Raw genomic sequence first — 13,853 nt, 5'->3', positions numbered from 1 at the left:
ACAGAAATACAGCTCACATACTGAACAAGGTACTCGCTTCAAGTCAAAAGTGCTACAAGAAAATCTGGATACCTGGGCACGAAGGCATGCCAGGAAATGAGAGCGCACACGCACTTGCCCGAGCGTTAAACCACCGGGCGCCTGAGCATGCACTTCCACATTCAAGTGAACGTAGGGCGCAACCAGGACCTCAAGAACCAGTTGATACAAGGGATCTGCTAAGGACAGCCCGTCAAAACAGAGAAAAGTACCCAACACCACACAAAACACTCACTCGTCGGGAATCCGCTGTACTAAGGCAAATTCAGACAAACACGCTACCTACTGTACACCTAACACACGGATTACAACGATTACCGGGTACCCCCAAGTGTCCTAACTGCGGGGACTACCCTAGCATCTATCACACTCTCTGGACATGCACACAGAACCCTAACCTTTCGCCCCATACCCAATCCTACCCCCACTTCATGGGCTGGCCGTCTCTAGCGCGGAAGTGCAAAGAACACTCATTGAATGCGCAGAGAAGGCCATGTCGGCTATCCCGGGAGCTCCGGACTAGGGGATCCTTGAAAAACTAATGTTTTCTTCTTCTTCTCCTTCTTTGCACTCAACACCAACCCCCTTTACCCGTGTATAAGAGGTTGGGTTGGGACGGAAAGCCATCGGGGCGGGTTTGGTCGACCGGCAGAAAGGAGGTAGGTTCACTTGTTCGTCGGGCTGAGTTGGCGGGCCACGAAGAGCAGAATAAAGTATCTACACGATTCTACCGCGCCCCGAATTGTAACGCGCGGGTAAGTTCGCGCTGGAAAATTCGAAAAAAATACTTTGACACTGAATGTACTACACTGACACTACACAAATGAAAAAGACACGACGCCACGTATCTGGAAGGACGAGATTAGATTCGGCGTATGCAACTGTGGAAGCCAGATATTAATAGTGCTTCATAAGACTGCTCATCCAGCTACTAGTGGAAATCAATATTTTTAGCGGGGAACATTGAAGCTGTTAGTCATTTCAAGGGCCTTGATATCCTTAATTCCAGGCGTGACGGGCTAATTGCAGAAGCGGAAAAATGTGTAACAGCTGACCAAGGTATTCGGCATCCCATTAAGGAATTATTGCGCGGGAATTCACTCACGCGCTGTTGACGGATCGTTTTAATTGGATTGAGTTGGATTTCTGGGGGGACTTCGTGTCCGTTACGTGTAGCAATGCTTCTAGCCGCTTTAAAACGTATTTCGGTGTTGACCTTGATTGTAAGACGCTCACAAATATTACGGCCACCTTTTAGCAAAAAAATAGTGCGCGTTAAAATCGTGAAAATACGATACCTCGTCTTCTGGCAACTCGTCCACTTCCCCCACCTCGATTATTTGGCCGGGGTTCAGAGAAACGTGGGAGGGGTCGAGGTTGGTGAACCCGCCGTTTGACTAGACCCTTTATCCTAAGTTCATGTATTCAGGGCTATGCACAACGTTTACCTGGCTGGAAATACCTCTATCGGCTACACACGTCCGGACCGTAGCCCGCACAATAAAAAACATCGTGGTCTTCCCAGAAAAACGAAGACAGTCTAAAAGCATTTCTTAGGCTGCGCTATGCACCCCTTGAACGCCGCGTAAGCCTAACTGACATGAAAGAAAGCACAAAGAAGCTAACACGACGTGTGAGCTGCCGACAGTCTTCATAATTCACGTGCTTGAACTTAACAGCTTGTATTCTGTCCAGACACCTTTCAAACACACCTACATGCCTTTCTCGCAAAGTGCGAAAAGATCAAACATATCGCAGTCTTCGTGACAGTATCCTGCTTAGTGCTCCTTCTTTCAGTTCTTCCGTTGCAACACTTGGCGGAAACCCGACACAAAATACCGACTAACGCAAAGACCGTTACCACTTGCCTTGTAAATTGGCTAGCAGGATGCTATCTGATTGCAGGTACACTTATTTGCTCACGGGCTATCGCCCTTGCCTTCGCTAGAGGCGCCTTCTTTCGCGACGGGTTGGCCAAAGGAAGAGCTCAAGAAGAACCGCCTGTGCATTAAAGGCACTGAACGACAAAAGCGAGACCCGACAAACTATGGAGATAAGCAGAAGAGACAAAGAAAAATGCTTGTTTATTCACCAATGAAGAAGAAGCGTGCGCAAAAGGAATAATATACTTGACATTGTAACTCGTCTCCGCTATGTGATATCGCCATATTTTAAACGTGGCAGTTCTTTGAACCGGACAGAGGGTCTAGGGCTGAGCGTTCGGTAGAGCCTCCGCTCTCAAAGCTGGCGATTGAAGCCGGATATCGTGTTGTTGCCGGTTTGGTTCCAAGCTGGCTCAACAGGGGACGATGCGTTCGCCTGCCCTTCGTCTACTGGGTAGAACAGTTGAGATGACGGCGTCGGCCTGAGGCGGTACGCGGCCACCAAGAGCAGGATGATAACGGCCAACGCCGCCACTGAGGGAACGACCAGGTCTCGCCACTCCCACGTCGACCGTGGCGCATCCCTCTTGGGCGAACCCGCGACGTCGGGGCCCGAAGAGCTGGCCTCTGATTGAGGGTTCCGTTGGAACACCTGTAGCGGGTTTTGTTTCACGTTAGCCATAGGAAATTATTATTCAGTAGAATAGATGCCAGTTCCTCGATTAAAACTCGACGAGCGAGTTTGAGCACCAGTGTAACAGAAGCCATAAACCAAAAGCATGGGCATGTGCAAGGAACTGTCACGTTTCTGAATGCAGGTAGTGTCCCTATAGCCCTGCCTGCACTTCGTTACCCACTTACGACCTATCGAAGGCGCGTTAAATAACTGGGTCTCCTGAATTACTGGTGAATACCTGTTGTGCAAACGAACCGCACGAACGCCACAACCAGCTGCCATCTAACATTATTTTGTATGTGGAACAAACAGCACTATGGATGCCTGAAGGATCTTAACGTACGCGAACACATGCATTGATAGCTCTTACACATGCTCTTACACATTGATAACTCGAACACATGCATTGATAGCTCTAAAAGTCTTACCGCGACTTCCCACGCTGGATCCATGGCGGGCGCTTTCCTCTTCTTCTTCCTCACCTAAAACGACCAGTGGCTACTCACGAACTGAAATTGCCCAATTTAAAAGTTAAAGCTGCTGGAAACGACTGAGTTAGGTGCCGTTGCCTCGGTGGTTCTATTATCGGAATAGTTTAAAACACAAAAATCGAATTTCAATGGTCCTCAATTGAGAACAATCGTCGTGAAGCGCGTTTTACTTTACCTTTTACTTGTTTTCCAGTTTGTACGCCTGCCGTGAACTTGTCAACATCATGATGATTGAACGTACAGTTTTCGTCATTCCGCAGTTATGAAAACCTCGTATATAAAAATTATAAAAAAACCGGTAGGCCGAACCATTCATGTATCGTAGGTTACCCGGATAAGTTGTTTTACTTTTATTGGTTAGCAGTGGGCTCGCTCGCTGGGACGAGGTCTTGCTGCGGAGCCTTCGAGTTGGGGTGGCATTATACCCAGCAGCTATTCACGCATGGCCCGCCCGATACCACACCCCGTTTGCGGCCACCCGTTCCTTCTGTGTGACTCTTGCGCCAGAAGCTGACGTTAAACACGCGCTGTGGACTTGCTCAGGTCTCAGAGACACGCGAATTCCACACCTTCGAGACACAGGGCTCCATCCTGTGAGACCCCCCGATCTTATGCGTTGGATGTAGGGACCCCAGTACCGGTCTCCTCATAGATGTTTACGTGAAACTGGTGAAATGTTGTACCTTTCCCTCCCGACGACCACGAACTCATGACGAGCCCCTTTGATCCATTAATCCTCCCCTCCCAACTCACCCACTAGGCATCGGGCCTTCCCTTTTAAATAAAAGATTCAACAACAAGCCGGACTACGTCTATACGCGCTCCTACGCAGAGCAACGTCGATGAGGGGATACATCGGTATTACGCACACATGTGGTATCGCCTTAATGCAAGGACGGTGCTCCGCTTTCTCCACATACTCAGTGCGTCGGCTGCTACCAGCCACGCACTCTCTCCCTATGCGGTGTTTTTTGCTCGGCAATTTCTTGGGTCGGTACGCGCCTCCCCTTTCCTGAGAGTGTATGCAGGGTACGTGCATGCGCTAGAGGGAAACAGCTCCGCGGTATAATGGTTCAATAATGATCGCGAGATGATATTATGGCGCGAGCAATAGAAAGGCCATGTCGCCAAGCAAGTGACTGTGCCCTTCTATAAGCACTAAAGGTATAATTGGAAGAAGTCAAGAAGGTTTGATTTTGGTTTTTTACGCACCGACGCTACACAGGCGATGATGCGCGCAGTAGTAGAGGGCTCCGGAATAATTTTGACTACCTTGGGATCTTTATCGTGCGCCGAAATCTCGAACACACCGGCGACTTTGATTTTCACCTCCATCAGAAAAGCGGCCACCGCTGCGGGGAAACGAACCCGCGTCCTGTGGCTCAGCAGCACAACGCCATAGCCACTGAGCCACCGCGACGGGTAAGGCTATTTGGTGCAACTTAGGGGGCGGTTGAACAAGGACGACAGAAAGACGACAAACACAAGTTTTTGTTCGTCCATCTGAAGTCTTTGGTCAATCGCTCTCCAAGGTTTACCAAATATGGGACCAACTTGACCGACCGTGTGTCAACTGTGTAAGGCTACGCTCAGAGTACCGACGCAAAAGCCTTATCGTGATCTACGGATGTAAAAAACCGGCGTGTGACAAAGTTTGGTTGGCTGAGACGTGAAATGACGTGATTCTTTAAAGTTATTACGGAAGTTGTGGCAACAGCCTGAACCCTGCCTAAGTTAGGAACGGTAACAGCTGATTTACTGTACCACTCCGCCTAATCGACGGACCCTAATGTCAACGGACGCACGCGTTTTGAAAGGAGATCGCTTTGAATGCATGGTATCGTTTGCTTTTCGCGTGGAGTTTGTTTGTCGTCACTGCAATAGTTTATAAACATATTAGGTACACAAAATCATGGAAATGGCTCGTGCCATGTTCAAAATATTCCCAGTAACGCAATACTTGCGATACGCGTGGTAGCAACATCTAGGTGCGGTGATAATCACAATGGGTACTTCCCGGTGCCGTTCTTAGCCGGAACACGGCCGCTCAATGGAAACTACACTCAAAGAAAAAAAGGTACAAAAAGGGAGAAAAATGCGGGTTTTCTCCTCAATCCCAGCGAGTCTCACTCTTAGGCTCATTACACGTAGCGCCCTCTGTACGGCCTCTACGAAACACGGACACGGGGGAGCATACATTCTCCCCTGTCGTCTGCGATCTGCCATCGGCGCTGACGCAAATAACGAAACCATTCTTCGTTGCACACTGCCTTTAGCCGATCGGGCATACACGATGACTCTGTTTAACATCGCCCTTGCAGTGCGGTGCTTCCTTGCCCTCTCACTGTCTTTTTTTTTATCGCCATGTGCTCGCCACGCAAACGCACGGTTCTCGAGCCGTGTGTTTCGCGGACATTCAGTGGTAGCCGCTGTATGCTTGCTGGGCGCGACTCGCCTGCGCCCAGTTCAACGTTACCACCGCATTTGTGGACGCTTTCTACTCACACTCAAGGGTAGAAGGAGGCAGCGATTATACTAAACTGCCCCTTTCTTCATCAACGAGGACGGACAGCAGCATATTGATGCAGCAATTACCAACAACAAAAGCACCCATTCAGTAGCATTTCGGCCGGCTTTTCTGAACGGTTGCCAGACCAGCAGTGCGCTCTTGGCTAAAAGAGCAAAGGCAATGAGTGTCATCACTCGAACATACCCGCCGTACTGTGTCGTTACAGGTTTTCTTTTCTTCTTTGAGCTTTTTTACTGTTCCTTACAAAACCTGAAACTAGAAAAGGTTGCAATCGCACGAGTTACACTTGACAAAAAAACAAAACACAGCTGAGCCTTACGCATTTGTGTGGGTTATTTGAAACCAACAACAAGCACATTGTTCCTACTTGCACGCTGTGCAATCAGTGGTATTAATACCTTGTAGCCGTTTGCGGTTTAGTTGTGCTTGTGATCCCGCGGACATGTGAAAAGTGTACTGTGTGTTGTGCAGTGTGTGGGTATACCCGTATTATGCTTGCGATGTTGATTATTGCGTGTATTGTGCGTTGACAATGATTTCAAACAAGTGTATGTCCCTGTGTTGCGCTACGTTTCTTTTCAATTTGTGCCCACCAGCGTGTGGCCGGTGCGGCCATCTAATGTTGCCTATGTATACGTTAACCATAGAGGAAACGCCTTCATGTAAGCGCCCGCTGTAGTGATGCTTAGTAGCTGCCCCTCCTCCACCCCCACTTTTTCTTTGCCTCATCTATCGGTCATTTTTAAACGTTTAGGATTGGTTTACTTCGAGCTCGCTAGATGGCGTGCAGTGTCAACTCCTCGCTCGGACGGATGCGGCGGGCCCGTTTTTCGTGCCGCCTGGCCCTGCACTGTCCCCAAAGTCTCTGTGCTGAGATGCACGATTGTAGACAGGCAGAGCTAGCAAACTCTAGCAAACGACACAACCGCGAACTGTGTCACAGGTCCCCTGTTGGGCCAGAGACCTCAATAAGCACTGATAACGACATGGTACAAACACATACTTCTTCAAAGAAGTAATGTAAGTGAAAGCTTAAGAACAAGCTAGGCAGTCTGAAGGAGACACGTGCCAGAACGAAGTGAAAGCTCGCTTGTCCTAATAACGGAGACTGTTGAGCCACTAAGAAGATTCACAACGCTTGAAAACTTACAGCACAGTTCGTCCGCAAATCGCAGACTAATCAGTCCCACCTGCGTTTCTGCCAAGTACCCGAACAGAATCACGAAGCTCATACCCAAACTGCGGAAAAGGACTGTTCAAGCAGTGCCTGCGCACGGAGAGCATCAGCTGGAGCACGTCTACAAACATTGCGGCTGAAAGAAGGGACTTTGTGACAGAAAGGGGGGGGGGGTGGGGGGGGGGGGACGCTGTGACATCGTGAATCGGTGCCCATATAGAGAGTGAGTGTTCTGGACATTACACACAAGTTCTGGTTATAGGTTCTGCGTCATACCGGGGGGGGGGGGGGAGATGTTGCCTGTAACTTCCTGGGGGGAGGGGGGGGGCTGCGGAAGAGTATGTATAAAAAGATGAAGTAGTAGAAAAAAGGAAGCAGCAGCTTGTTTGGAATTGTGGCCCCCGGTCTCTATCTTGTCTTCACCCGTCCATTTCTTTACACAAATAAAGAATATATAAATTAATTTATATAAAAACAGAGAAATACTTAAATACAACTAGACAAACACAATTAACTCGCGAGGATCTCCCCGCATCTGCCTTTGTTCGCTATGGTTCAGTTGACTGACCCTCGTTCTAACGTCTCATTTTTCGCTTCCCACCTCTTCGTCTCAAGCTTCATCGGTCAACCGCAAAGACACGAAACACTTCAGTCCACAAACACGCCGCGTAGGGCGTGTTACAACACAAGTGACGAGGAAATACTTAGCCGGTGTCTGTCCTCCTCAACAAAAACCTGTTGTTGGTACAAAAGTAATCACGTTATTCATACTCGCACTGACACACTGAAACTCAAAAGGATTTATCACAACACAAGTTCAACACAGGCAAAGACCAACCACCAAAAAGCTACTCTGAGCCCTCGGCCGCGCCCTGTAAAGTAGTGCCAATATAAGACGCACACAAACATTATGCCCAGCGCCGAAGAAATTTCTTTCTTTGCCAACACTCCCCGCGCATTATAAAAGGAGCTGCCACTCCCTCGTCACATACCTCCGTCGTCCTGGTGACGCTCTAGACGCAGAACGAATTTGAACTTCAGTGCGTACCGTGGGGTGTACTTCTCCAGACGCCGCGGGGCGCTTAGCTTTATCCATAGCTCTCGCCTCTAAACTCACCTCGAAGCGGGGATCTCCTCGACGGTGGCGTAAAAAAAACAGAACGCACCCACCAGCCCCCTTGTTGCTCTAACGCGGTAATTACCATACCTATACATCCACACAAATTACCGGTCTCTTCTCTCTGCAGCACAACAAGGGCGAGGTACTGGCTCCGAAAAATGACAACATGAGCCCCGTTTACATTGACCCGACGAGGGCGAGTTCGACCGAAATAAACAGGTTCTTTGCACTCAACACCAACCCCCTTTACGCATGTATAAGAGGCTGGGTTGGGACGGAGAGCCGTCGCGGCGGGTGTGGTCGACCCGCAGGAAGGAGGTAGGTTCACTCGTTCGTCGGTCTGAGTTGGCGGGCCGCGAGGAGCAGAATACCGTATCTAGACGATTCTAACGCGCCCCGAATTGTAACGTGCGGGTAAGTTAGCGGAGGAAAATTCGAAAAAAAACACTTTGGCACTGAATGTACTACACTGACACTACACAAATGAAACAGACATGACGCAACGTATCTGGAAGAAGGAGATTTGATTTGGCGTGTGCAACTGTGTTAGCCACAAATGAATAGTGCTTCATAAGACTGCTCATCCAGCTGCTAGTGGAAATCAGTATTTATAGCGGGGAACATTGAAGCTGTTAGTCATTTCAAGTGCCTTGATATTCTTAATTCTAGGCATGACGGGGTAATTGAAGCAGTAGAAAAATGTGTAACGGATGACCAAGGTATGCGGCATCCCATTAAGGAAATATTGTGCGGGAATTCAGTCACGTGGTGTTGACGGATCGTTTTTGTTGGATTGAGTTGGATTTTGGGGGGGACTTCGTGTCCTTTACGTATAGCAATGCTTCTGGCCGCTTTAAAACGTATATCGGTGTTGAGCTTGACTGTAACACGCTCACAAATATTAAGGCCACCTTTTAGCAAAACCAAAATGGTGCGCGTTAGAATCATGAAAATACGATACCTTGTTTTCTGGCAACTCCTCCTTCCCCCCCCCCCTCGATTATTTGGCCGCGGTTAAGAGAAACGTTGGAGGGGTCGAGGTAGGTGCACCCGCCATTTGACTAGACCCGTTATCTTAAAGGGGCACTGACACAAAAATTTAGCATCTTGTTTTTTTCGTTGCGATAAGTAGCTAGTGACCTACTTATAACCTGTAGAAACCTCATTTGCTTCAGCGTGCGACGGTTGTTTAATTAGAGGGATTTTAAATGCGGCCAGTCGCAGTTTCGGTTTCAGAGAGTGCCGCGAAACGATGGATTTTGTGGATTTTGTGTGAACAAAGCTGACCACGTGACCGTCGGAGGGATATCACAGAGCAGAGCCGCCGTAGCACTGTCGAATCCGCATCGACGGCAGTTTCTGCGAATGACCCCGCGTACTGATCTCGTGAGGCGCTTAATTAAACAGCGACCGTGGATGCGACGCAGGCGCTGCGAGTGCAAATGCTACCGCGGCTAAAGAACGACGCGCGACGCTCTAGACGGTGGGTGGCAAGACGCGCGCTGGGAGCAGCCGGCCGGTCTGCCTACAGGTCCGCCTACAGATGTGTTCGGCTCAGCACTGCGGCGGATATTCGAGTGCCGCTCTCGTAAGCGGTGCAGATGACAATTTTTAATGCAACCCGCCATCGCATAATTAACTCCTTTCTCATGTAAGCCACTATGGTCGGGACTTGGGGACAATTTCGTGCAGCGGTAACAAGCTATCACTCGAGCTACCTGCGCCGGCCTGGGCCACTTCGCGGCCGTGGCCGCCGCCTGCACAGCGACCGTGCGGCTAGCTCAGTGGGCTTTTCGTGCCTCTGGCGCGTTTTCGCATCCAATGGTAATAAACAGTAATAGAAACAGAGTGCCTGGAATCGCTGTAGAACTTTGGTCGCGGCCAGCTGCCCGATTAGCTGACGAAATCACGGCGCCTCCGCCACCTCCGCCGCCAACGATCGGGTCGTTCGTTCTCGAGAGCAGAAGCTCCGCCCTCCGGCCCTCCGATTGGAGCGGCGAGCCGGGCGAGCCCGCGTAAAACGCCGGTAGTGCGGAAGCGGCAAACACAAACTCGTGACGTGTTTGGATGTTGTTTATTTACAATTGCGCGTGGTCCTCTGCTGGCTGCTCCGTTGCGTTTTGCACACTTCAAAATTGATTTTAAATATGTTCTAGACTGTATTCACCGCTGATATTTTGCAGATGATGTATATGTGTTCCCACCAATCTATCTCCGACGTTATCTCGCCTTCAAAATTTTGTGTCAGTGCCCCTTTAAGTTCATGTATCCGGGGCTATGCACAACGTTTACCTGGCTGGAAATATCTATATCGGCTACACACGTCTCGCACCATAGCCGTCACAATACATGACATCGCGGCCTTCCCCGAAAAACGAAGACAGTCTAAAAGCGTTTCTTAGGCAGCGCTATGTGCCCCTTGAACGCTGCGTAAGCCTAACTGACATGAAAGAAAGCACAAAGAACCTAACACGACGTATGAGCTGCCGACGGTCTTCATTATTCAGGTGCTTAAACTTAACAGCTTGTATTCCGTCCAGACACCTTTCAAACACACCTACATGCCTTTCTCGCAAAGTGCGAAAAGATCAAACATATCGCAGTCTTCGTGACAGCATCCTGCTTGTGCTCCTTCTTTCAGTTCTTTCGTTGCAACACTTTGCGGAAACCCGACACGAAATACCGAATAACGCAAATACCGTTACCACTTGCCTTGTAAATTGGCTAGCAGAACGCTATCTGATTGCAGGTACACTTCTTTGCTCACGGGGTATCTCCCTTGCATTCGCTGGAGGCGCCTTCTTTCGCGACGGCTTGGCCAAAGGAAGAGCTCAAGAAGAACCGCCAGTGCATGAAAGGGACTGAACGACAAAAGCGAGACACGACAAACTATGGAGATAAGCAGAAGAGACACGGAAAAATGTTTGTTTATTCACCAAGGAAGAAGAAGCGTGCGCAAAAGGAATAATATACTTGTCATGGTAACTCGTCTCCGCTATGTGATATCGCAATATTTTAAACGTGGCAGTTCTTTGAACCGGGCAGAGGGTCTAGGGCTCAGCGTTCGGTAGAGCCTCTGCTCTCAGAGCCGGTGATTGAAGCCGGATATGGTGTTGTTGGCGGTTTGGTTCCAAGCTGGCTCAACAGGGGACGAGGCGTCCGCCTGCCCTCCGTCTACTGGGTAGAGAAGTTGAGATGACGGCGTCGGCTTGAGGCGGTACGCGGCCACCAAGAGCAGGATGATAACGGCCAACGCCGCCACTAAGGGCACGACCAGGTCTCGCCACTTCCACGTCAACCGGGGCGCATCCCTCTTGCGCGAACCCGCGACGTCGGGGCCCGAAGAGCTGGCCTCAGCTTGAGGGTTCCATTGGAACACCTGTAGCGGGTTTTGTAACACGTCAACCATAGGAAATGATTATTCAGTAGAATTAAAACTCGACGAGCGGGTTTGAGCACCAGTGTAACAGAAGCCATAAACCAAAAGCATGGGCATGTGCAGGGCACTGTCACATTTATCAATGCAGGTAGTGTTCCTATAGCCCTACCCGCACTTCGTTACCCACTTACGACCTATCGAAGCGCCGTTAAATAACTGGGTCCCCTGAATCACTCATGACTACCTGTTGTGCAATCGAACCGCACGAACGCCACAACCAGCTGCCACCTAACATTATTTTGTATGTGGGACAAACACCACTATGGATGCCTGAAGGATCTTGACGTACGCGAACACCTGTATTGATACACCTACAGTGTGATGTAAAGCTCGGAAGCTTTAGTGGTAGACTAAATGTCTTACCGCGGCTTCCCACGCTGGATCCATGGCGGGCGCTTTCCTCTTCTTCTTCCTCACCTTAAACGACCGCTAGCTACTCGCGAACTGAAATTGCCTAATGGTAAACGTGAAAGCTGCTGGAAACGACCGAGTTAGGTGCCGTTGCCTCAGTGGCCCTATTATCGGAATAGTTTAAAAACACAAAAATCGAATTTCAATGGTCCTCAATTGAGAACAATCGTTGCGAAGCGTGTTTTACTTTACCTTTTACTACTTTTCCAGTTCGTACGCCTGCCGTGAACTTGTCAACATCATGATGATTGAACGTACAGTTTTCGTCATTCCGCAGTTATGAAAACCTTGTATATAAAAATTATAAAACAAAATCAAGCCAATCCACCCCGTGAATGTGGTTGGAAAGCAAAGCTGTAAACGGCACCCATAACGATTACCCATGTGACGTCACTTAAATTCACTTACAACGCTCTACAAATAGCAAAACAAGAGAGAAGTGAACTGCACTTAACCACGCCATTTATTACTTTAAAGAGATATTCTTGTTAAAGGGACCCTGCAACACTCTTTGAGCAGTACAAGTAAACCTGCGCGACGTTTAGATTACACTGCCAGGAATACCTGAGCCAAATATTACACGTGCACGTGAAGCGGTGAGCGCGCAAATCGATGTGAAAGACGCGGAAAAACGAACCGCTCTCTCTTCAGTTGTCCTCATTATGCATGGCCTAAGGGACGTCACATAGGCCATGGCTGCCCAATCGGCTGTCACTGGTCAACTTCGCGGCTAGATTCTCCCATTTCCGTCGTCGTCATCGCTGTGTACGAACCTCTTCTATGCCTGAACCTGTACGCGTACTTTTGGTGTTTTGTTTGTGTTTTGAGTGAACGCAGAGTTTTAGAGACGGACTCAATATTCCCCTTTCAACGGGACGACTCGACTACAAACGTTTATTGCTCCAAAAACGCTCTACCAGCCCGAGCGCGCACTTGCGAGCAGGCACACATGCCTTGCTTTTTTGTGGCACCAGACCGGAAATAGGCCCCTCCGCGTTGCGGAGAAAAGGAGAAAACTACCCGGCATGTGATATATCGAAGGCCGCCGAAGAGAACGCCGCGAGCCGCCCTCCTCTCTGGGAGAGAGCGCGCAGCTTTCGACGCGTTGTCCGCGCTCGAGTTGAGAGGGAACGATTATGCGCGATTTCTCATCGCGCGTAGTTTCGTTAATTGTGAACGGAGTGTCATAATTCTTGCAGGAGGAGATTTCTGGGAAAATAGACTTTATCCCAAAATACAGTACTAGTAGTCGATGGCAAGTGTTGCAGGGTCCCTTTAAGGTTAAATCAATGCATGAAGCATGAACGGTGTTTGGTTGAGTTGTATTGGTGTAGCACAAGAGTGGAAACTTTTTTATAAAATTAAAGTAAGCTCCAACCCGGTGTTAGACGATCTGTCTTTTCCGTCTCTGCGCCGCGGATGGAGGCGACGAGATTTGTGGCAGAGAAGGAGGAGGAGGAAGCAATACTTCTGTTCAGATTTCTGAACGGCCCAGAGTGCAGCCCTGGGGAGTGATTCCTTCTTCTGTAGGGCCCATATGCAGTACGCGCGGCCGGTGTTCTGTCCACCCGCTGAAGCTAGATAGGTATAGAGGCCCTGGACAGCAGCATCTTCCATTGCTCTTGTTGGGTAGTTGACGGAAAGAGAGGAGGCTGCTCAGGGCGAAAGTCGCACACCCCGATTACGGGGCGGAGTGTTCCTACTTCTGAGCAAAATTTACATTCAGCGTCGTAGCGATTCGGATGCATTAAGGGATGAGGCGTAGGCTGTGGGAAGGAGCCCGGATTTTATGAGCCGTAGGGTAGATTGTTCTTCTCTGGAAAGATCAGGGTAAGCGGAAGGTACGGTCTCTCTCAGAAGGCGATAACGCTGGGTTATCTCACTGAACGTGACAAGCGGGTGACTGTCTTCGTGCAGCTCCATAGCACGGGAGGTAAAAGCGCACTCTTGTTGGGTGGGCGTATTTGTTGCCCTGCATTGAAGCGTGAGGGGGTGTCCAGATGAGCTGAATGGAACCGGTTGGAAAGTGATTTTTTAGCACGCGCAGTGCAGGTCAGGACACCCAACCCTACTGGTAATTTCAGTAG

This window comes from Haemaphysalis longicornis, unplaced genomic scaffold (assembly GCF_048455015.1).
Source record: "Haemaphysalis longicornis isolate Haplotype H1 unplaced genomic scaffold, Haemaphysalis longicornis Haplotype H1 scaffold_2, whole genome shotgun sequence".
Lineage (NCBI taxonomy): Eukaryota > Metazoa > Arthropoda > Arachnida > Ixodida > Ixodidae > Haemaphysalis > Haemaphysalis longicornis.
The sequence above is the reverse complement of the archived record's forward strand: the minus strand, read 5'-3'. Positions refer to the sequence as shown.